Source organism: Theobroma umbraticum, unplaced genomic scaffold, assembly GCF_002168275.2.
Source record: "Theobroma umbraticum cultivar Fairchild unplaced genomic scaffold, ASM216827v3 scaffold_30.0, whole genome shotgun sequence".
NCBI lineage: Eukaryota > Viridiplantae > Streptophyta > Magnoliopsida > Malvales > Malvaceae > Theobroma > Theobroma umbraticum.
Genome location: NW_018397254.1, coordinates 4,600,844 through 4,611,256, shown reverse-complemented (window position 1 = coordinate 4,611,256; position 10,413 = coordinate 4,600,844).

Below are 10,413 nucleotides of genomic sequence, written 5' to 3'. Positions count from 1 at the left end.
AAAAAAAAAAAAAAACTGTTACAAGGAACCTGATATTTCCTTATCTTGACATGAAGAAAAATAATTGATGTAGGTGTATGCATATCTTTAGCTTTAAGCCAGAAAGAAGTTTCTTTTTTTCCCTCTTATGTTTGTGTAAGTTTCCCCTACATGTGCAAATGTATATAAGAATCTAAGCTGTTGGAACTTGGAAATACATACCCCAAAAAAGGTAGAAGGGTAAATCTTACCTTCCATGTTAAAACAGACCTAAGAAAAATTAGATCTGGCTGGATTCTCTGGACAAGTTACTATATATCATGCTCAAAGAGAAAAAACAAATTAAAATGCATTGCAGCCCCACAGCCATGGAATAACAAATTTTGAGTTTTCTTTTTTCTTGTTTTAAACACCAATCCCACACTTAAAGTGGGGTTTGGGGAACTGCTTGATTGGCATTTCAATTTGTATTTTTTGTTATTCTAAACTGTAATTTATCCCTTTTTTTTTTGCATTTTTCCAATCAATAAAGCTTTGAATTTGAATTGCTCTGTTGGCCTGATAATTGTGAGCCAAAGTTTGTATGTATTAAAATTATGAAGGTCTCAAAGTCAAAGACATGAAGTAGATTGAGTTTCCAAATTACCCAAATCCAAACAATTACTTTACGAGTTGGAATAATTGAGGAATTTGAACCTTCTTTCAAGCTCCATCTTACTCTCCAACATCCCTGGACAAGCAATTGCATCTTCTAAGGAAACAGGCAACTTAAACAAAATAAATAAATAAATAAATAAATCAACAAATCTGCTCAATTGGATAAGCTAATTTCTGTTGGGTTTTTTGAACCTTGAAAATGGAATTTAAACCATTCCGAATTGAATAATTATAGCTTTCAAAATTGTGAACCAACCTTGACAAATAAGTATTAATATTTTTGCCAAAAATCTTCCATAGTGATTTTAAGCCAATTTGACCCAAAAATAATGAGACACCAAACATCAATTATTGCCTTCATTGTAGACAAAACAAAACTCTCTTTATTATCCTCTTTAACTCCAAATTTTTGTTCAATTGAAATTTGAAGGGAAGTCAAGCAAAGTAGGCTTTTTCTTCCCCCAAAAACAACAAACAATAGCTGAAAAGGAAGAAAAAAAATGAATTAATTAGGGAACGTTGAACCTTGCTCATGATAACTATCAGCAAAAGCCCCTCTTTCTCTTTGGCCTCTTTCGCCACAATTGATTAAACAATTAAATTGCCATCAAAACTTTATCTCCAAAAAACAAATCCATTAATTAAATAATTATAAAAAAAAAGAAAAAATGATTAATATAGAAGAATTTTTAAATTTGGGTTGAATTTGACTAGGGATGGCTAGTACTGGGTAAGTCAAAGGCACAAGGTTTGAACCCACAGACACGGCACGCCACGCACGACTAAAAGAAAAAATAAATAAAGCAAGATTGGTGCTGTTTGATGCTACGTCGTTTTTCACACCGTGTTTTGGGTGTTTTGACTCCCCAAAAAAAAAAAAGAGAAGAAAGAAAGCTACGGCTTCTTGGGGTCATCCCCGCGAGGCCCCTCAACCCCATCCCTCCCAGATGTGGGACCCACTTCTATTATTGCGATTCTAATGTGGGATCCACATTCCCCTTGCTTTGGGTTTTCTGTGGGTCCCTTTTTTTTTTGTGTTTTTTAGCTTTGAGAAATCTCATGGCCGGCCTAGAAACAGTCTCCTTTTACCCAGAGTAACACCAGAACATTAACATACGAGTTAAAAGTCTCTGTAGGTTTGGGTTCTGGCCAATGAGATTGTGCCATGACATTACGTGTAGAGTTTGACTTTGACTAGACAAATTCTTTTCTTTTTTTCTGTTGCCTAGCTTTGACCCTGTCTTTTCTTCGAAGTTGCCCAATTTAAAGAGCACGATATGAAACAGTTGAACGTTTCTTGTTCTTGTTTTGGCTTTATTTGTTTAGGTAAGTGACTGAAAATTGGCCAAAAATTATCTTTGTTTGTTGTTCTTTAAAAAATGTAAGAGAGTATGTTGGTTTCATCTTGAAAGACTTTATTTATAGAGGGTACAATTGCATGAAATCATACATGAAGACTCTTAAGAGAAAAAAAAAATTCCCTTTTATGTTCTTGAAACGTGGAAGGCTAGAAGTTCATTCCCATCAATAAGTTCAATCTACTTGTGGTTTAAGAAAAAATCCCTTTTTTGTTCTTAAAATTATGGTTCATTTTTCTCAAAATTTTGACTTAATTTAAATTTATTTATATCTAATCATACTTACGTTACAAATTAAGTAAACAAATAACTTTTACATAGCATTTCATGCCATCATTCATTTTTAAGTTCTTTTGTCAAGTGAATATATCGAAAATATCATTAGATTTTAATGGTCAAAATATTTATTTTTTAAAATTAAATAACCCAAGAAAAAATTTTACAAAATTAAATAACCCAAAATTATAATTTACACTTACTCCTAATAATAAAAAAAGCTGCTAATAGTTTTTTAATGCTATGGTAAAGTTGGGAAGAGAGATGTAAATGTGGACAACAATGTTTGCTTAATTTTAGTAATAGATTATTGATTGAAAAGAAAAAAGAGAGAAAGAGTGAGAGAGTTTTGTAAATTTCAACGAAAGAAAGAGAAAGAAAGATAGAAAAGGATTTATAGTGGGGATTGTAGGTTCGAGCAAGTGGCAAAGAAGGTGGTATGATTTTCGTTGCCACGAGAGCCAACCAAGTTGTTCCAATCTTTTTGTCCTTTTGCAATCTTTCTTTGTCACAACTATGTAAAAGGTCACTTCAGGTAAACTACATCTCAATTCTCATGAATCTAATCTCACTGCCCCTTTAGTGTGAGAGAATTCTTTTCTGCTTGCTTCTCTTTCTTCTTTTCCTTAGTTTTTTTCATTTTATTTTCTTTAACGAAACATTTTTGAGTTCACTTAAGTTGTAAGCTTGATTCGTTTCATGATTTACGAATGATGATTTTGATCTGAATTTGGAATTCTTTTTCTAAGTAAGAGCTTCGAAAATGTGACGCCAGGGAAGGCCGACATGCGTATATGGTAGAATATGATCATTTCGTGATTGCACCAAGTAAACAACATTCTTCGGCCGCCGTATTTGCTTTGTGGGAGGGCGGATTTCTCAGAGGTTTCCAACATTATATTTCTCTTTTATCTGCTTAATACTTGTGCATATATATATATTAAAAGAAAAGGAGGAAAATCACGAAAAGGCAAAAAGTGGAGTCTTAGCCTGAATAATTGATTGACCATAGGACTTGAAAGAACGTACGATATTGCTTTCCTTTTACTTGTTTTACTCTTAACTTAGTCACTTTTGAATTTGATTAATTTTAAATTCATCCACCCAATTTTCTCTCCATTTAACTCTCTTTTTCATATGGTAATAATTCTATTGGAGAAAAAAGATGTCGATTAGCTTAGATGATAAAAGAATCCAATTATGAAATTTGTTTTTTAAGTATTTGGATTTTGTTTCGTTATGGATTGAGGGCTCAAATGGATAGGCCACGATGGCAAAAAAAAAAAAAAAAACAAACGAGAAGTGAGAGGATTTGTTATTACTATAAAGAAAAGAAACTTCATATGATAATAATTGTATTGGAGAAAAAGGGTGTTGATTAGCTTAGATGATAAAAGAATCCAAGTGCAATTCGTTTTTCAGTATTTAGATTTTGTTTCCTTTACGGATTGAGGACTGCCAACGGATAGGGCGAGAGAATTTATTTATTACTATAAAAGAAAGAAGCTAGGCATTCATCTTATTGGCAAAGAATATGTGCCTAAACTAAAAAGTATCCCATAAAAAAAAAAACAAAACTAATGAAACGTTGAAAGGAAAATTACACGTGAAAGCTCAAAGTGAATGGGGGAGGGAAAGCTAGAAGAACCTAACCCATTAAAAAAGAACTTTGGGAAGAAAGGTGATCTTCTAACATGTGTGAAGAAGCTAGTCCATACATGAGTGTTTGCATTACTTTTTAGTGGCGACCTTGCATTGCTTCTCCCTGAGCACGTTTACCCGTCCTTGTTTTTTTGGGGGGTTAACTTTAGTTTGGTTTGCCGAAATTCTCACAAGGAATCTAATAATGACAGAGAAAGTGAACCCAATCATGGAAACCATCCATTTTAATTTTGTAGTATTAGAGTGCTTGATGCAGTAATTGGACTTTGAGGGTTGGATGCCAATCGGTTACTTTGATAAGCTACTTCTTGGGGGCAGAATCTGATGAGGACACGGTGCTTGTTGACAAGTCTTAAAGACAAAAATTGTGATGATTCTTAGATAATCATAGAGAAATTAAGGTATCTGTTTTGGAAATTTATGAAATTGATGACTTAGAGTTCACTTGGTTGAGTAATTAGGACTAACCCGTTGACGAAAAGTTAAAATAATTCCAAATATAATAACTTTATGTATAAAAATAATTAAATCGTGTTATTTGTTAACTATAAAAAATATCCAATCCTTCAAAACCTTATTTGGATCTTGTATGCCGAACGGAATAATCGCATTCCCAAGCTGTTTATAAGAAAATAGCAGAAAGTAACACTTCCTTGCAATATTCTGACCCAAGTTCAAGATCCATCAGTGTCCATATATTTGCCATTCCTGAAGATTTATATGCGGGGGCGCTACCCTAGCCTCTCCAGTCCTGTCAAAACAAATTCCCTGCTAACATTTTTTGGGTTACATCCATAGAAGAACAGAATATGAAACCCGAACCGACGGAAGCGGTGTATGCTTGATTATGTCTTGTTTTATTTATTTTTTTGAAAATGAAGATTTCATTATCAACAGGAAATAAAAAATTCCCTGTTGAGAAAGAAACAGAGCAACCCTTGTAAGAGTCGACACAAATCAGAAGGCAAGAAGATTACAGAGGCCAAAAATTATGTCCTGTTGTTAGAGTTATAATGTTAACTAGTTAGATTATAATATCTAAATTATATATATATATAACTAATTTTATTCATAGTCTAATTCTAATTAATTAATAGTATTATAGTATAACAATAATTAGATATTGTAATCTAACTAACTAACTTATTAAAATATAACTCTAACCAAATAATTTGTATAATTATCTTAACAAAATAACCAAAAAAACTTAAAAATCAATCACAGGCAATGGAATTCGGCAGTTCTTGACTGAAGTTCCTAATAATGACTTTGCTGATAATCTGGTACCGGTAGAGTTGAAATCCAAGTCCAAGGAACAACCAGGCTCCAATTCTACACGATAATCCCACATACTTATTCCTTTGCGTCTTGCCTCCAAATCCAAGTTCAAATCGAGACTAATCTTTCCCTTCTTTAGGTCTTGCTCTATTTCCTGTAGGACATCATCATCTATGGAGAGCACTTTGTTACAACCTTCCGGACTGAATTCAACTTCAATTACAGCCTGATACTTGGTCTTCAAAACCAATGGCTCTGCCATTGAAGCACAAGAGACGAGATTGGTGCGTTTGTAAAACACTAACAAATCAAAAGGCTCAATGGAAATCTCTATATCATTCTTTTTGTTAATCAAAACGAACGCGGCCGTCCAATTGGCAACCAATTGATTTTCCATCACCCTGAAATCGATTACGGAACATGAATCCAAATGAAGAACAAACTGGGGTCGATTTCTTGCACCATAGTTTTCATCTACATGTATCCCAGTCAGAACAAATGCAGAGTATGATACAACGATCAATGTGAATGTGAGGAAAACACACAGGTCAGAAGACTGAAAATTTTCCACGCATTGACAACGGATGCCTGGATCATGTGCATCAATAGCTTGACAAAATCGACATGTGGGCTTTTGCTTCCAGGCCATATGGTTTTCTATGGGATGAAAATTGATGGCGGAAAAGTGGAAAAGGAACGCGAATTGCGAGGGTCAATTAGTGTTTGTATTGTCTTCTATTGGCAATAAAAGCAAGGCAAAATGTGACTTACCAAGTTACCAACTCATCCTAAAATTTTAACTGTGATCTCTGATCTCAATGGTTTCTCGGCGTCAGGTAATCAAGGTAGACAAAGTTGGTGGCTGAAAAGTGTCACTTAAATGGTAACCTTAGTTATAACTAATTCATGAATTTTGACAACTATATGTAAGGATCAGAACAGGCTTTCGGTTCTTCAATTACTGTTTTTGATCAATACTTACTATAAATATGTTTGGCAATAATTAGTAGTTTTGGAAAGTATTAGTCAAATTAAGTAATGAAGGCAACAAAACTAGGGAAAAAAATGAATAATTAACCTTATATGGAACAAAAAGGAAAAAGACATCTCTGTCTCTCTTTTTCCCATTTCCACCCTTCTTTCACCTGGAAGTAATTGGCATGTAGAGAGGCAGAGGACACCATTGTTCAGGTTAGGTTAAATGCAGATCAAAATGGGGAATTTGGGTTTCTTCTTGTATTGCTCAAGACCCTATATCTCATATGATAATACCCTAAACCAAATTTGAAATACACCAGTTTCCTTTTAAAATTGCATATTTTTGTTCATATTTCAAGTTGCTGAATTTCAAACATAGTAATGGCCCTAATGGGACTCCTTGCTCATCCATGCCCAGGGTTTAAGTTGAATTACCCAAGCCAGGGGAGTCCTTGAATTTTGTTTCAAGGGTTTTTATTCAGACGTATGATGCCTGGGAATCATATCAAAATTTGACTACTAACTGTATAGTGTTTTAGATTGCTTGATTCAACAACATCATGGGCCTTGACACAAAAATGGTCTGGGGACTGAAGTTCAATTATGGACCTATTTCCCAAAAGAACATTGCACCACTCTTGCAATGGCTCAAAAAAGAGACGCGACCGGATGGATCTAGCCCATGGCATTTATCATGGTTCAACTTGATTTTTTTTGTGTTTATTTATCCAAAAAAAGGTAACTTTTTCCAATATTAATTTCCATTTCCCAAGTTGTTTGGTCGAATAATGCTTCAGAAGCCTAACGGGTGGGTTTGTCTAGAAGCAACAATTAGCAGCTGGATTAAGGTGTGATTGATGGTGGGAAAACGACGGTGCTTTGCTGCCACCGGTGGTTGTTGAACTATTGTAAGAGGTGGTGAGCTGGCGCGGTCGCGTACCTCGGTGACATTAGGAGAGCTGACTTGATGGCTTAGCGGTTGACGCCTACTTGTTGGTTGAGCTATCGAATTGCTTTTGATTGTTAATTAGATAAAACTGTCCCAACTTTAGTTTTAGTACTTTCTTTAGTATAAAAATGTTAAATGGCTCACAGTCTGGCATGCAAAATGAAGTTGACGTAGGTGAATGTACGCAAGTTCGTGACCAATTTTTTTTATTAGTAGTGCTTGAATAAAATATAAAATAAAAAAAATTTAAACAAAATATGTTGAATTAAAGACAGTGAGTAAATTAAAAATAACTATAAATGGAATGATTGAATAAACTATGTATATAAATTTTGATTTTAATATTTAATTTTATCACTTTGGATAAATTAAAATTCCATAGACTTAAATAAAAAATTGTACTTAAATCCTTATCGTAATCTCTAATCTAGTCTCTAACAATAACATGTCATTCATATGAAAGTTTAAGTTTCTTTTCGAATAATTAACAAGATAAAATCGAGATTGAGATTATAATCTCTTTGTTGATATTTAAACTCAAAATAAATAAAAACTTGCACGATCAACAAGGTTTTGAAAAAAAAAAGTTTATGAAAGTTAGAGCGGAAAAACATTTATAAACACATGTCCATACTTACACACGTAATTATATGCTACAAAAATAATTTCTAGATATATCACCGAATAGGTGGTAATCTAAAAATAATATAAATAATAATATATAGTTGAAACAATTGGCCAATGCGAAGCCAAGTATACCCTATTGCAATATTTTTTGAATTTGCCAGAAAACTACAAAGAGTTGTGACAAAAAAATTGAAGCCTATAAGTTAGATTAGGGTCGGTTTGTTGAGCTCAAAAAGCCTACAGAGCTACGGCCTTCTGCTTCTCTCTCTATTATTATTTTCACAACAAATATTTATTGTTCTCTAATTTGCTGTCTAAGTTTTCATAATCTACAGTTTATACCATCGGTATGTCTTCTTTTAATCATTCGTATAATTCCTATATTAAGTTATTAACCCAACCAAACGATCATCCTTTGGTTTTAATATTTGTAAGGAATGGATCTATATTAAGCTATGATTACAGATATGGAACTCCATTAAAAAAAATCAAATGTTCTTAGAGGGGATTAGATGTGCTGTTTCCCTTCTTTAAAAAAAAATTAAGATATGAAAATAATTAATGAATTATTTGAAATCTATTGCGCAACTTGTAATCTCTAGTAGCTAGTTAAATAGGAGGCCTATTAAAGTGGGTGATTCAATTTGATACCACCTTACTTAGTCCAACTTGATGATTCTATGATAAGTTTAAAAAACTCATGATATGTCACAAACTCATAAATTTTTTTATTAAAAAAGTTTAATCCATATTAAAATATTAGGAATAATAAAAAACCGTACATTTGAAGAATTAAGTTATTTTATATTATAAATGTAAGGATGAATGTTCAAACATCGGATCCTGACTTGAAAATCTCATCCAAAACTAATCAGAAATCAGAATCATACAAGTGCAGTCCTTGTTAATCACATCTCAAATTGTCAATAAAAAAAAAAGGAGAGAAAACCACTGTTATTAATTTGTATTTTTGCATGAATTCTCCTTTACCCATGTTTCTATCACATTACGTTACGTGGAAGAGAAGATTTTATGCATTTAATGCGTAAATGTAATTTAACTTATGTCCCGTGCAAACCGTCAAGCTCAACACTGACCAACCCTACCTGCGTGTGCAAACAGTTAGAAGTTTAATTCTATGATGTTTATGTTTTTAATTTTTATAAATATTAAAAAAAATTAAGTTTGATATATTGTATAATAAAATTTATAATATAATTGTTCAATAGTTTTTTAATTAAAAAAAATTATGTAACTCAACATATTCATTCTAAAAGGTTATTTATTGGATATTTTCGACCAAACGATCATTTAATTTTCCTATAATTAAACATATATTAATCTTTATTACTAATTAATAATGAAATTTGTTTATTTTATTTCTGAAGTCTTTAACGGTTTAAATTATAGTAATAACGATAAAATATTAAAAATCTTGATTAAAAGTCACAATACTGATCTAGAAATCCCACAACAAGTCTATTACCCAATAACAGAGAGAAACCAGTCAAAACCGTACCAATGAAACATGAGGTGGAGGTGGAACCCAAATCGTCAAAAAGATCTCATTAAGGAAAAAAACAAAACTAAAATATTTGACAAATAAATAACCAAAACGGAGCGCCTAATGTCAACGTAGCCTCTGTTGCCCAACCCATTTGAGCGAGGGACCCAATGAGCCATGACTTTAGAGTTAGATATCTAGTTACATCTTCATCTCACTTCAATGCCGAGAAACTCGGTGCATTCACTGGATAATAGTATCTTGTATTTATGTACGAATGATCATTGATTTGACAATCATAATTAAAATTACACAGTTCGTTAGCAATTGGGCAAAGCAAAATGTAAATCCGTTATAGGCGGCCTATAGCAATAAGCAATAGATTTTTGGCTTCCTTTGAACTATACTCTTTTCTTCCACTAGCTTCTTATTCTTTATCTATCTAATCAAGTCTTTAATATTTAATTTTACTCAAAGAAATGCTTAACTCTAATCATTTTATAAAAAAATTAATTACTATCAAATTCAATATCAATTGATTTTTTTTATGAACATAACATATGACATAAGTAATTAACGTGATCCGTACTTTTGACCACATCAATTGCTACATGAATACATTAACTTGTTAGGTCACATGTCTCATAAGTATAGAATGTCCACTAACATTAACTTTGACAATGATTAATTTTTTATTAAAACCTTATTTGAATACAAAACAAAATTTAAACATTTGATTAAATATAATATATAAAATGAGAAGACCATGAGACATACTTGGCTACTTTTGAAGCTTGGATTTTCATCAAATTTTAAAGTGATGGGATTGTTTTGACCGTATACTTTTAAGAATTGTCAAACTAAGAAAAGAGGAAAAAAAAACACAGTAAAACATTAAAGGAAAACATTGAAATGATCAAGAAAAACAGGCCTCTCCGAGGAGTTGATTTGCTCCAGTCAACAGATGATTTGTTACTCAAACGCCATTGAGTGGGGCCAACGACTTGGATGGCCAACCATGTTCAGTCCTACTCCAGATGTGAAATGTGTCTGAATTAGATTATATGCCTAAGCTGGCTAAGCATGTTTTCTACGTGTGAGCGAATCACATATTTCTCCCCACCGAGTCGTCAATTGCCAAACAG